This window comes from Thamnophis sirtalis, unplaced genomic scaffold, assembly GCF_051295495.1.
Source record: "Thamnophis sirtalis isolate CommonGarterSnake01/CBP01778 unplaced genomic scaffold, rThaSir2_p1.2 scaffold_6, whole genome shotgun sequence".
NCBI classification, from domain to species: domain Eukaryota; kingdom Metazoa; phylum Chordata; class Lepidosauria; order Squamata; family Natricidae; genus Thamnophis; species Thamnophis sirtalis.
Genome location: NW_028261386.1, coordinates 66,783,709 through 66,797,777, shown reverse-complemented (window position 1 = coordinate 66,797,777; position 14,069 = coordinate 66,783,709).

Sequence of the window (14,069 nt, the reverse complement as noted above, 5' to 3'; positions counted from 1 at the left end):
GGATTCAAAGATTCATCTAATTTTCAAGGAACCTTTTTTTTAATGAAATCAGCATTGCACTGAAATCCAATCAATAGTTACATCCTCTTAGGCAGGCCATTGATTTTCTCACTCTGATTTAGTTATATTCACTTATATTTGTTGGGGTGTGGATTTTTCTGCAAGAATTAGAACTTGGTGTAGCTCATTCACATGTACATGTTCATTTCCCATGTTAAATCACCTTCAATATCTGCAGAATATATAATCTCATCTCTCTTTTCAATTCATGTCTTACATTTCACCAGGCTTGACTATTAGAATGAATCAGACAACAGATTTAGATGTCATGCAAGGAAAATAAATGGGCAGTTATGCCATTTTCTTATTCCTGAGTTTTTACTGAATATGACGGTAGTCTATTGTAGGATTTTCACAGTAGGTGTCCAAAGATTACAATATGCTGTGAGATGGATAACTAAACAATATGCCATTCTCTCTAGGGATAAACAAAATGGTCAATTTCTGTTCTGTTCAGGTTTTATTTAATTTGTTTTTCCAATCTTACTTTCTTCCATTGCATTTTGCCATCAATGTGTGTTTTGTTTTTTTCTGTGTTTTTTGTAAATGCTGCAAGCAAAGTGCCTTATGTGCTTCTATGTCTTTTTCTTCTGATATATGTATCTCCTCATAAATATATTTTTGCATGTAATTTTACTTAATCAATGCATTCTTGTAATTACAGAGAATAGAATGGAATAGAATGGAATGGAATGGCATGGAATGGAATGGAGAGGAGGGGAGAATACTTTATTAGGCCAAGTGTGACAAGGAATTTGTTTTCCCCTAATAATGATACGGCAAACACCATATTTATGTTTACTTTTCTTTTAATTGGAAGAATACCGATATTGAAATAAAATTATAAGTTAGTTGGCCGTTTTGTTCCATAAATATAAACTTAGTGAGTTCTACATGGAATACAAATTTAAAATTGGCCTGCAAGTTGATATGAGTGTTGCTCAACTGAATGAAATTTAAGTAAAGAAAAACATGATATTTCATAATCTCTCTTGTCCATCATTCTTCATTTCTAACTATGTACTTGGTGGAAAAAGAAGTGTGCCCTTTATTTGAAGGATTTATGCTGCAGCACAGAAATTCAAAAATGAAGTTACAGTAATCTCTCTGTATTGTTTTCTCTCTTCTACCTTGTGGATGAAAATATCAGCAATAATCCCAAGAAAAGGTCAAAGTATTCTTCCATCGAATATAATCTTTTCCAATAAATGAGCAAGTAATAGAAATAGCAACCTTGACAGTACCTTTAAGACAATGCCACTGTTTGTGTTTCCAGGATAAAATGCATAGGGGTGTTTTGTAACTGTATCCCACAACATTCATGCAACTGGGTTATAAAACATCAATAATCTTTGCTACTTTAGGATATACAATACTGGAAAACAGAGAACTACAATGGATTTTTCTAAAAGATACAGGAGAAGAATAGTAAAGTGCTACTCTATGTACTTTTGTGAAACATTATATTTTGATAAAAAGACTTTGCTAGGTTTGGCATCAGCTTTATTTTCACTTTCCAGATATTTGAGGACATGACATGAGATTATTCTTCAGGCAAATACGAGGATTAGCAGGATCTTCCCTCTCTCATTCTGTTTTGTTTTTTTCCAGAATTGCCCTAGGGAGACTGTGATATATTATAACTTCACAGAGAAATATCTAGTAGGTAAAGTACACCAACATCTGAATATGAATCAGTCATGCTACGAAGCCACAAAAACTAAACAATTCTGTAAAACCATCGTAAATCATGCCATCCTAATTCTGAAGGGAAAACACATTAATGAGGAGAGTGTGCTGTTGCCCTGTGAATATTTCTGCTAAACTGGCTCTACTTTTCCAGGCATTTCTCGGATGTGGGTCCTAATACAGCCACCATGCAGCATAATGGAGCCCTACTCTCAAGAAGAAGGATGCCAGAAGAAAGTATAGAAAAAGTCATTAAGAAACAAAATAGTAAATACTGGAATTTAGTAAATTCAGTTCTTACTTTAAATTCTTTTTACTTAATTCTTCTTAAACTTCTTACTTTAAATTTAGTAAGAACTGTAGGGAGAGGAGGAGGAGATATTTAAGAGTTACATAAAACCATACCAGGCATGAGATAGAGGTTTTTCTCTGTTTCTCTCAATATGAGAACCTATGGGTTATTCAGTGACTCTAAATGCAGGGTCTAGGAAAAGAATTGTGATTTTGTAGAAAACTTCAGCATATAGAATTCATCAGTCCTGAATGTGGTCCCCAATGTATCCAGTGATGCTTCCAGTGAGGACAGGTTTAGAAAGATGCTAAAGAACTTCATAAATAGTGAGACTGCTGTTAGATACTGTTTAACAGATTACTGCTTAATTTAACAGATTGCCCCTCCGTCCCCGCCTTCCCTGTGTGTCCAAAATCTAAAAGGTTTGATGTTAACATTTTATGTTTTAACTATTGTAAGCTGCCCAGAGTTACCCTATGGTAAGATGGGTAGCCAATAAATTTTATGAATGAATGAATGAATGAATGAATGAATGAATGAATGAATGAATGAATGAATGAACGAACGAACGAACGAACTACTGGTTAATCACTGTATGACACAGAATGCTGAACGCTATAGGTTGTTGTACTGATTTGGCTGGGATCTTCTTAAACTGCATTTTGAAAACACTAAGCTGTGAATAATATCAATATAAGGTTCTGATTAAATGTTAAGTTCTTTGATTTTTTTATCAGATCCCTAATGGGGTGAGAGGGGTTCTCTTTCCTAAGGATCTAAGAGTCGGATCAGCTTGGAGTCCTTACTTTGCAGGAAGAGAGGCAGAACAGATCCTCCCTATCCTTTCACAGGATATATCTGATAGTTGTGCAGATTTTGCTTTAGTTTAGCAAGATTCTTGTTTATAGATGAGCAACAGTAAAGAAACTATTCTAAGTAACTGCTCATGTCATTCTTGTTTCTTTGTGATTGACACCCTAGTTCTGTCTGTCTTTCCTTGATTTCTCTTACCACTCTTCCTTTCTCTCTAAATATCGAGAATTCTCATCTGAAAGAACTGACAGCAAGCCCTTAAGTTGTACTTTTATAGAATTTATTTATCATGTGTAAATATTGTATTAGCCTGATTCTTACCTGGTTAAGCCAACAAATGCTGATCTTTAGAATGTAGTGAAAGCATTTTTTTAAAAAAATTGAAAGATGTTTAGGATTTAGTCATTGTACTTGATGTGCAGTTATATGTAAGCATAGTACAAGCCCTAATTTTCCTATCACAGCAGTAACTTCATGAGACAGGTTGCGCTGAGAAAGAATGAGTGAGAATGAGCTGAGCTGCTCTCATTTAATCTATTCATTAAATGGCTCAGAATTTAATTTATTCTACCATACCGCTTCTCATTTTAAAGGCTTAATTAAACTATATTTGATTTAAATAATAAATAGTGAATATTTATCAATAATTTAAAATATTGATATTTTATTGCAGCACATTTTAATTTTAATTATTTTAAATGATTTTAATGGAGCAGGAAATATAAAATAATAATTTTAATATGATATTAATAAGCAGTTGGTAAATAGGTCAGGTTTTAGGAATGGGTCATGAAATCATCCAAGTAAACACTTCAGGAGTTCTGTACAAAATAAGCTCTTCTAAATTTCTATTTCTGTTCCAGAATTAATGTTGTCATTTGCATATTATTATTTATTGTTTGGTTGCAGATGTCTCTTTTTTTCCAGTAAGGAAATAAAAAGAAGGAAGTAGTGAGAAGTTGATCAGATTGAGAGATATATAAGTTCTGGAAGAACGCCAAACACAAGCGTACTTTTTTCTTTGCTCCTACTCAAAACATGCTTCATTAACAAAATGTTAATGGAAAGGAACTCCTTAAAAAGGGAAGAGGATTATGAAATAGAGAAAGGGAAAGCAAAATCTTTCTCCTTCTCTTCCCCATCCTCCTCCTCCTCTGCTTCTTCTCTTCCCAACTCCTATCTCCTCCTGGCAGTTCTCCATCTTGCCACAGATTCCTGCCATAAATGCTATGAATTTGTATTCCTCTACAAATATATTGTATTGGAAGCTATCAGAACAATTTTCTTTTTCATTTGCTCTTTTACGTTGCCTTAGGGAGAACAAACTAAAGAATGTTTCAATAGAGAGAGAGATAATCTATTCGAGCTAAACTTTTGATGAATAAGTGTTTTAGATAAAAAATATGATTGCCATAATTATAGCTTTTGTGCCAGAATGCCAACAGTTTTTTTTTTACCTTTGCCAGGTATATTTCCTTAGCTGTAAGCTTAATGTTTACATTCACTGTGTGCCATATCTTTCAGTCAATTTTACACTGTACTTTCATCTCTTTTTCCACTTGATGTGAATTGCAATAACAGATGTCCTTGCAGAATATTATTGCACACTTTATGGAATTATAAACATTTAGTAGTGACTATTCTGATCTCTTCAAGTATCTGTGAAGCTACCTCACTTTCAGGTGATTTTTGTCTTGGACCAGTGAAATATGGAGTAATAAAGTCTAGAAATGTATACCTACATATTACAACAAGGCAATGAAAATGAAAGAAATGACAGTATGAAGTACATAAACTCTCCAAAGTGAATTATGTACCCCATAGACATTTATAATCAATTGTTGAATTATGGTACAATGAGCATAATATTTTTTTCCTGTGTTACCTCCTCTACGTTTTCTAGTGAAGGTGATGGCATCTTGTGTTAGTATACGGGTAGGACTCAACTTATGACCACAATTGAGCCCTAAATTTCTGTTGTTACATGAGACATTAGTTAAGTGAGTTTGTCCCACTCTATGACCTTTCTTATCACAGTTGTTAAGTGAATCACTGCAGCTGATAAGTTATTAACCTGGTTCTTAAGTAAATCTGGCTTCCCTGTTGATTTTGCTTGCAATGTTTTTTTCAGGGTTGCACAAAGTGATCACATGACCTTGGGACACAACGATGGTGATAAGTATGAACCAGTTGCCAAGATCTTAATTTTGATCACAAGCTACAAAGGTCAAAAAGGCTGCTACAAAGATCGTAAGTGTGAAAAATGGTCATAAGTCACTTTTTTCAATGCTGTTTTAACTTTGAATGGTCACTATATGAACTCTTGTAAGTTGAGGACTACCTCTAAAAGGTGGAGTGCAGAGATAGTAATAGCACTTAGAATTATTTACTGTTCCATAGTGCTTTAAAGCACTTTCTGAGGGGGTTACAATGTCAGCATAATGCCCACCAACAACCTGGGACTTCATTTTTACTGACCACGGAAGGATGGAAGCTGACTCAACCTTGAATCATATGGAAAGAGAACTGTCTCTAGGAGACACTGTCTTGGAGAGGAACTCAGCAACAGCACTTAGATTTATATGCCGCTTCACAGTGCTTTACAGCCCTCTCTAAGCAGTTTTACAGAGTCAGCCTATTGCCCCCAACAATCTGGATCCTCATTTTACCAACCTTGGAAGGATGGAAGGCTGAGTCAACCTTGAGCCTGGTGACATTCGAACTGCCAAATTGCAGTCAGCAGAAGTAGCTTGCAGGACTGCGTTCTAACCACTGAACCACCACAACATTGGAGAGAAGCAACCTAGAACTAGGAAAAATTTCCTGATAGAACATTTAATCAGTGGAATGACTTGCCGCTAGAAGTTGTGAATGCTGCAACACTGGAGGTTTTTAAGAAGAGATTGGACAACCATTTGTCTGAAATGGTATAGAGTGTCCTGCTTGAACTGGGGTTTTTGGACTAGACGACCTCCAAGTTATTCTGTTCTGTGAGTCTCTTATTATACTACCATGACATTTCTTGCAAAATAGCTTCTCTATCTAGACAAAAAGGGGCGTTGAGTGAGTAGGAACCAATCTGCCCCAATCAGCAGCTTTGCCTTGCAACTAGCAATATTATGCATGGCAGTCATTTCCATGTTAAAGCCTCAGAGCCAAGGTGGCGCAGTGGTTAAATGCAGCACTGCAGGCTACTGCTAGATCAGCAGTTCAGCGGTTCAAATCTCACCGGCTCAGGGTTGACTCAGCCTTCCATCCTTCCGAGGTGGGTAAAATGAGGACCCAGATTGTTGGGGGCAATATGCTGACTCTCTGTAAACCGCTTAGAGAGGCCTGAAAGGCCTATGAAGCGGTATATAAGTCTACTGCTATTGCTATTGCTCAGTTATAATACCTTCATAGCATCATCCAGCCTTTGCTATAATGATACAGAATTTCTTCTCGTTACTACTACATTGGCATAGAATGGTTCAATGGCTCTTGAAGAATCAGTAGGTTTCCAGTGGGGAAACTATCAAAGTGAACCAGCCCTTTCATGGAATAGCCTCAACCTTTCTTTGGAGAGGTGCTTTGGAAGCCCACTTTACTAGCTACTGGTATTTCACAAAGAGAAGCAACTGATGAGCAGAACTAAAATAAAGAGAGAGCAAGCACAATTCTATCCAAAGTTAGAGGAACTCATTTTCTATGTTTCAGTAAAATTGTATCATTCTAACACATGTTTATACTACATTCTTGATATGAAAGTGCTAAAATCATTTTAAAATGGTCCAGTAAAATATTATTAACTCTATGTGGTGTGTACCAAGGACCTGTGGGTAGCCAGGAATGACTGAGGAGGAGACAGGAATAAAGGCTAACAAGTTTATTCCCTCAAAAGAACAAGCTAACAGTTCAGAACCGGCTTAGAACAGGAATGCCGCGCTGCTCGTTGGACAGCTCCCTATTTATGCAGGAGCTGTCAAACGATCAGCCAATCAGATGTCGAATCGCTTCCCGCTTAAACTCCTTGTTTTGGCGGCTGCGCAGAACATAACACCCCTCCCTTCTAAGTTCGCGCAAGCGTAGTCTTGCAAGTACGCTGGCCGCCGCCTGATTCGGCTGGATGCCCGGAGCCCTTCTGCCCTGCTTGGAGGCCCTGGTTGCTCGTCCTCGGCCGAGGACTCTGCGCCGGAGGATGGTGATTGCCCGGGACGCCGAGGAAGACCGCAGAAGGGTGCTGGCCCACCAGGTAAGTCGCCGCTTCGGTTTGGCGCGCTGGCTGCCTGCTCGACGTCGGCCTCCTCGTCGCTGGGTTCCCCGTCGCTGGTCGCCGCTGCTGTTGGGCTCGCTGGGCTGGTTGGTGACTGCTGGGCTGCTGTTGGGCTCGCTGGGCAGGTTGGTGACTGCTGGCAAGGTTGCCCTGGGTGCCTGCTCCGCAACTGGTCGCAGTGACGTTTCCACGTTCTGCCGTCGAGGAGCCTGACCCTGTAGGAGCAGGGCCCGGTCTGATCAGTTACTATGCCCGGTAGCCACAAGGGATGCCCCCCATAATTACGGGCATACACTGCTTCCCCCTGGGCGAAGGATCTCGTCCCTCCCTGAGAATCCAAAGGCTTTGGGGTAGAGTATGCAGGGTGCAACCGGTCAAGGGTCGTTCTTAGCCGCCGTCCCATAAAGAGCTCGGCTGGGCTGGTGTTGGATTCTGGGGATGGCGTGGAGCGGTGAGCCAGCAAGAAGGCATCAATGCGTTCTAGCCAGGGCAGGTGATCCATTTTGGAAAGGGCCTCCTTGACGGACCGCACAGCGCGCTCCACCAAGCCATTACTAGAGGGGTGAAAGGGAGACGTCAGGGCATGCCGGATGCCCTGGGAAGCTAAGAAGGCCTCAAATTTGGCAGCTGTCAGTTGTGGTCCGTTATCGGACACCAACACGTCGGGTAGCACATGGGTGGCAAAGACGTGGCGGAGGGTGGCAATAAGCGCGTCCGCCGTAGTGGAGGACATGTGGATCGCCTCGACCCACTTCGAGAAGGCATCCACGATAATCAAGAGCATGCGGCCCTGAATAGGGCCTGCGAAATCAATGTGTATTCGCGACCAGGGAGAGGATGGTTGCTCCCACGTTCGGGGCTCGGCTCTGGGCGGTAAGGCTTGGGCACCCTGGCATTTTGGGCACCCGGCAACATGGGCAGCTATGTCCTGGTCCAGCTTGGGCCACCAGACATAACTTCTGCCCAGGGCTTTCATTCGGACAATGCCGGGGTGTGCAAGGTGAAGCTGTTGCAAGACGGTAGTCCTCAGTGAGGCCGGCACCACGACGCGGTGGCCCCACAGCAAACAGCCGCGCTGAACGGAGAGTTCCGCCAGCCGTGATTTGAAAGGAAGGAAAACAGGATCTACGGGGTCCTTGGGCCACCCTCGCCTAACCCAATCTAGTGCCCGGGATATTACCTGATCCCTTGCGGACGACCGGGCGATGTCGGCGGCAGAAATTGGAAGGTTGAGGTCGTCAATGAGGAAAACGGGGGCGGCAGCAGTAGGGTCTTCAGGAGCGTCTGGCAAAGGGCAACGGCTGAGGGCATCGGCGTGAGCGATCTGTTTCCCTGGTCGGTGCAGTAGCAGGTAGTCGTAGGAGGCGAGGAACACAGACCATCGTGTCATTCGGGGAGACAGCACCTGCGGGGCCGGGCGGTCGCCGGCAAGCAACCCCAGTAAAGGCTTGTGGTCAGTGACAATTTGGAAGGGGCGGCCGTACAAATAATGATGGAAGCGCCGCACCCCGGCCACAATAGCGAGGGCCTCTTTATCAATTTGTGCGTAGTTGCGCTCAGAAACAGAGAGAGTGCGGGAAAAGTAGGCAACCGGCACCTCTGCTCCACTAGGCAACAGGTGTGACAGGACGGCGCCCAACCCGTAGGGTGAAGCGTCGCAGGCGAGCACTAAAGGCAAGTGCTCGCTGTATTGAACAATGACGTCGTTGGAGATCAGGAGATGTTTCACAGCCCTGAATGCGGAAGCCTCCCGCCGGCCCCAGACCCAGGCAGCCCCCGAGTCAAGGAGACGGTGGAGTGGCTCCGCGACAGAGGCTTTATGCGGCAGGAAGACCGCATAGAAATTGAGTAGGCCTAAAAAGGCCTGTAATTCAGCTCTATTGGTAGGAGCAGGGGCCTCAAGGATGGCTTTGGTCTTGGCCGCAGTGGGATGGATGCCATTGCCATCAATGAGGAACCCCAGGAACTCTATCTGGGACACCGCAACCTGGCATTTGTCTCTCTTAACCTTCAGGCCCATGTTTTGGAATTTTTGGAGAACCATGCGCAAACGGGCCATGAGTTCATCCATGGAGGTGGCTGACACAAGGACGTCGTCAAAATAGGGGACGACGCATTGGAGTCCTTGGAGCAAGCGCTCCATCAAGCTTTGAAAAAGTCCAGGGGCGATGCTCACCCCAACTGCAACCTGCGGCAACGGAATGCACCCCGGTGCGTGATGATTGTCTGGGCCTCAGCTGCTTCGTCGTCCACGACCAGTTGTTGGTACGCCTGTGCAAGGTCGAGTTTCGCAAAAATTGACCCCTCGCCCAGAGTGTGTAGGAGGTGCTGGACCACTGGCACTGGGTACGCATTTGAAGGCAGGGCATGGTTGATCGAGCAGCGGTAGTCTGCGCAGATCCTCACACTGCCGTCCGGCTTAATTGGCAGCACGATGGGTGTTTCCCATCGTGCATGATCCACTGGCTCGAGGACGCCCTGAGCTACGAGTTTGTCCAGCTCGGCGTCCACCTTCGGCTTGAGTGCAATTGGAACTCGGCGTGGCTTCATTCGCACCGGCTGCACTGATGGGTCGAGGTTGAAGGACACAGGCATTCCTGTGTATTTGCCTAAAGTGCCATCGAAGACAGCTGGAAACTCGTTGACTAAGCAGTCGAGTGCAGTTGCGCCGAGGTGGTGGATTCCGCTGACTTGCATACCTAGGGACTGGAACCAGTCGAGACCTAGAAGGCTGGGCAGTCGTCCCTCGACTATGATGAGGGGTAGCCGGCCGTCAAACCCCTTGAACTGCACTCTGACTTTCCGGGTGCCAATTACTGGAATCAGGTTGCCCTGATAGTCCCTTAATGTTAAATTACAGTCTTGTAATTGGCGTTTGGACAGCTGAGGCAAGAGACGTTTGATGGTGCTCCAAGACACTATGGACGTTGCGGAACCGGTGTCGAGCTCCATCTCACAGGGCTTCCCTTCTATCGTCACAGATAGTTGGATCTTCTTTTGCAGCAGGTGGCAAGAGAGGTCGTGATTAGAATTGCGTAGGATTGCATGGCAGTCCGTTCTAGCTTTCTTGGTTCGAGATGGCCGAGACCGCTCGGCTTGGGACTCTGGAGAGGACATGGGCTGCGCTGCTCGGCACACCCGAGCGATGTGGCCCTTTCTTCCACACCGCTGGCAGAGGGCTTGTCTGAATCTGCACTCAGCTCTTTCGTGATTGCCTCCGCAACCACTACATGCAGATTTAGCGTTGCCCTTTCGCCGATGCCAGCTCTTTCTGTTCGCCTCCTCAAGGCGGTTAATGTCCTCATCCTGGGTGTCCGCATCGGAATCTTCACTTTCTGAGTCAGGTGAACCGGCCACAGTGTTAAAAGCGTTGGCAGCCTGCGTGGAAGGGGAAGACCGGGCCTTTGCGATGGTAGCTAGGGAAGCCTCAGCCATCTCGGACGCCCGAACTTCATCAAGGGCGGTTTGAAACGAAATATCTGTTTTTGTCAGTAACCGCTTTTGAAGCTTGAGGTCTCGGATGCCACACACTAGGCGGTCGAGGAGAGCTTCATCGAGGTCTCGGAACTCACAGTGCAGGGCGGCTGAGCGTAAGGCAGCAACGTAAGCGCTGACGGACTCCCCCTCAGCTTGGCTCCGCTGATGAAAGGCGTGCCTGCGGGCTATCTTGGACGGCGATGGGGCATAATGGCTTGTCAGTTTCGCCAGCAGCACGGGCCAGGGGACGGCCTTAATAGGTTCCGGAGCTGTAAGAGCCCTGGCAGTATGAAAAACATCTTTGCCACAGACGGACAGGAAAAATGCGCATTTCCGCTCGTCCGTCAGCTCGGTGAGGTCGTGTGCGACCAAAAAACACTCGAACCGAGCCGTGTAGGACTCCCATGTCTCAGAGCCATAGTTGAATGGCGCGAAATTCAACGCGGCCATTCCTGTCAGAGCCACGACGTCTCGTCGCGGGAAACTTAAGCGCGGTTCTAGTGACTCAGCGAGCGACTTCAGCAGTAAGTGACTTCAGCTTCTCGCACCTCAGTTTGGCAATCCCACCTTCGTCGACAGTGGTGTGTACCAAGGACCTGTGGGTAGCCAGGAATGACTGAGGCGGAGACAGGAATAAAGGCTAACAAGTTTATTCCCTCAAAAGAACAAGCTAACAGTTCAGAACCGGCTTAGAACAGGAATGCCGCGCTGCTCGTTGGACAGCTCCCTATTTATGCAGGAGCTGTCAAACGATCAGCCAATCAGATGTCGAATCGCTTCCTGCTTAAACTCCTTGTTTTGGCGGCTGCGCAGAACATAACACTATGTATGTATAAACATTTGTATGGGAAAGCTTACACAGATGTGTTCCTCTGCCTTCAACTTCCATAAGACTAAAATAGAATAGAATAACAGAGTTGGAAGGACCTTGGAGATCTTCTAGTCCTCCCTAGGCAAATCAGTATTTCTCCCTGAATTCAAAATATACAGTCCAGTTTTGGTTGTATTGATTTCAATAACTAAAATGAGGACATCTTTAATTGTCTGTTAATGTGTTCAGGCTACATTAAATTTATATAGTACAGAATTAAAAATTTAAAATCTTTAATTTTAAACATGTATGGATCTTAATACTATGTTTTATTTTTTCTCCCAATAGAATTTGATTTAAAAAAATGTTCACCCTAACATCACATTTGGGGAGAGGTCAATTTAAATGTAAGGATATATTCCTTTTCATAAATGCAGTATATTTGTGCATCCAGTCCAGCATCAATGCCCACATTAAGACGTAGTAAAAAGAAATATCTTTTTGCATTTAGCAAGGTATCTATTTTCTTTCATATTTTGCCTTGGCTCACAAGCACTGGGTTATATTAGCCCTTTAATCCACAACATACTTTCCATACTGGACCTGATGGAATGGGATGATGTAATTGGGATGATAATTAAAAATTGTACCTTGTAGGAAATATAGACCATATAGGGCTAACATGTTGATCAGATTTATAGGCAAAGAAAATGATTGATTGATGGATGGATGGATGTATTTCCAAAGCAAAGATAAAGATTTCCCCTTTCCAGTTGTTGCTGACTCTGGAAGGTGGTGCTTATCTCCCTTTCTTAGCCAAGGCAGCCAGAGTTGTCTGAAGACCCTTCTGTGGCCATGTGGCCAGTATGACTATATCCCAGGTGCCCGGAACCTTCCCATTGAAATGATACCTATTTATCTACTTGCATTTACATGCTTTCAAACTGCTAGGTTGGCAGGATGTGGGGCAAGTAATGGGAGTTCATCCCATCATACAGAACTTGGGTCTCAAACCCGGGTTTTCAGCTGACAAGCTCAGCTTCTTGACACACTGAGCCATCAGAGACCCTTCTGATTTCCAAAGTGCTGTATTTCACTCGTAGTGATGCAAGTTCACTTTTGGATTATTCTTAATCTATTACATAGATTGAAACCAATTCGACAATGAGACCTTTCCTTGAATTGTAAATAGTACCACCCAGAAACAGCAGGAAGGACAAGGCTGTTTCCCTCATCCCAATTCCACCATCACAGTTCAGAAGCTGTTTGGTTTTCTCCATGTCCACTTTTTATAAGAAAAAAAAGTTGTTTACTGTATGTATAAATTGTATACATACATTTTCATGCTATACTTAAGTCATTCCCAAATGCAATTAATATCATCCTCCCTCCCTCTCCCCCCCCCTCTCTCTCCCTCCCTCCCTCCTATCTGTCATCTATCTATCTTTATTATCACATTTCTAAATTACTGACTCTGGGTGATTTATAATTAAAAAAGTAATAAATAAATAAAATAAAAGCATAAATGAAAACAAAGATAAAACAGGGTTAAGGACAAATTAAATATTATAGATTAAAGCAACTGGGAGGAGCACCCTTATATCACCATTCACCCTCAGAGTCACATATCACTCTTCTCACCTCTCCAATTGCCAATTGGTAGAGTCAAGTCTTAATACTCTTTTGGAAGGCCAGAAGATTGGAAGCCCACATCACTTCTGGTGGTAAGATTTTCCAAAGGGTCAGGGACGTGCAGTCAGGGGAGGCAGGGCGTCACCACTGTCATCCTGAAAAGAAAAAAAAATTAAAAGGAAAAAGGCTAAGGTAGTTCCTGCCAGAGTCACAGGGGATGACTCTGCTTAGTGCTTAACTGCAGGAGGAGGCGAGAGAACCACGTGCCTCCTTTAGACTATCTTTATGATCACTTGAGCAGAGTTAAGCAAGGGTTAAAAGGTGAAAAATTCCTTATGGAAAGGAGTCACATGGTTCTCTCGCCTCCTCCTGCAGAGGGCACTGTTTTTAGAGGCTTTTTTTAAACAGTTAAGCAGAGTCATCCATTGGGGACTCTGGCAGCAGCTAACCCAGCCTGACCTTGCCTTTTTCTTTTTACATTTTTTACATTTTCATCATGGCAAACAAGAGAAGAGTTGAAATCCTGTCTGTGACACAGCTGGAAAAGGTATGTGGGTCACAGGGAGGGGGGAGGAATTCAAAATTATTGTAATTTATAAGTAATTGTAATTTGTATTATTATAAGTAATTTGTGTCTCTGTGTGTGTTTTTTACCCACCTCTGCTGGCACGTGGGCTGGCACTTTATTTTCTATTTTTTTAAAGTGCATGCCGCCGTGCCGGCCATACAGCGGGATGTGTCGGGGCTTCAGGGGAGGCTGGTGCTGGCAGACATAGGGTGGCTTTTGCCCGCTTGCCTCACCGGCCGTGAACCTCACCACACGTCACTACAAAGTGTGGAGGCACAACAGAGGAGACTCTCTTCCTGGATTCTGCCAGTCAAAGTTCTTTAATTGATGGGATCCGCAACATACCTTCTTCACCTGATTGAGTGGGATGGGATGATGCAATTGGGATGAGACTGTTTCTTGGATAAGCTCCCTTGCCATTAAGGGCTTTAAAGATGATAACCAGCACTTGAATGAGCCAACTGGCACCCAGTGA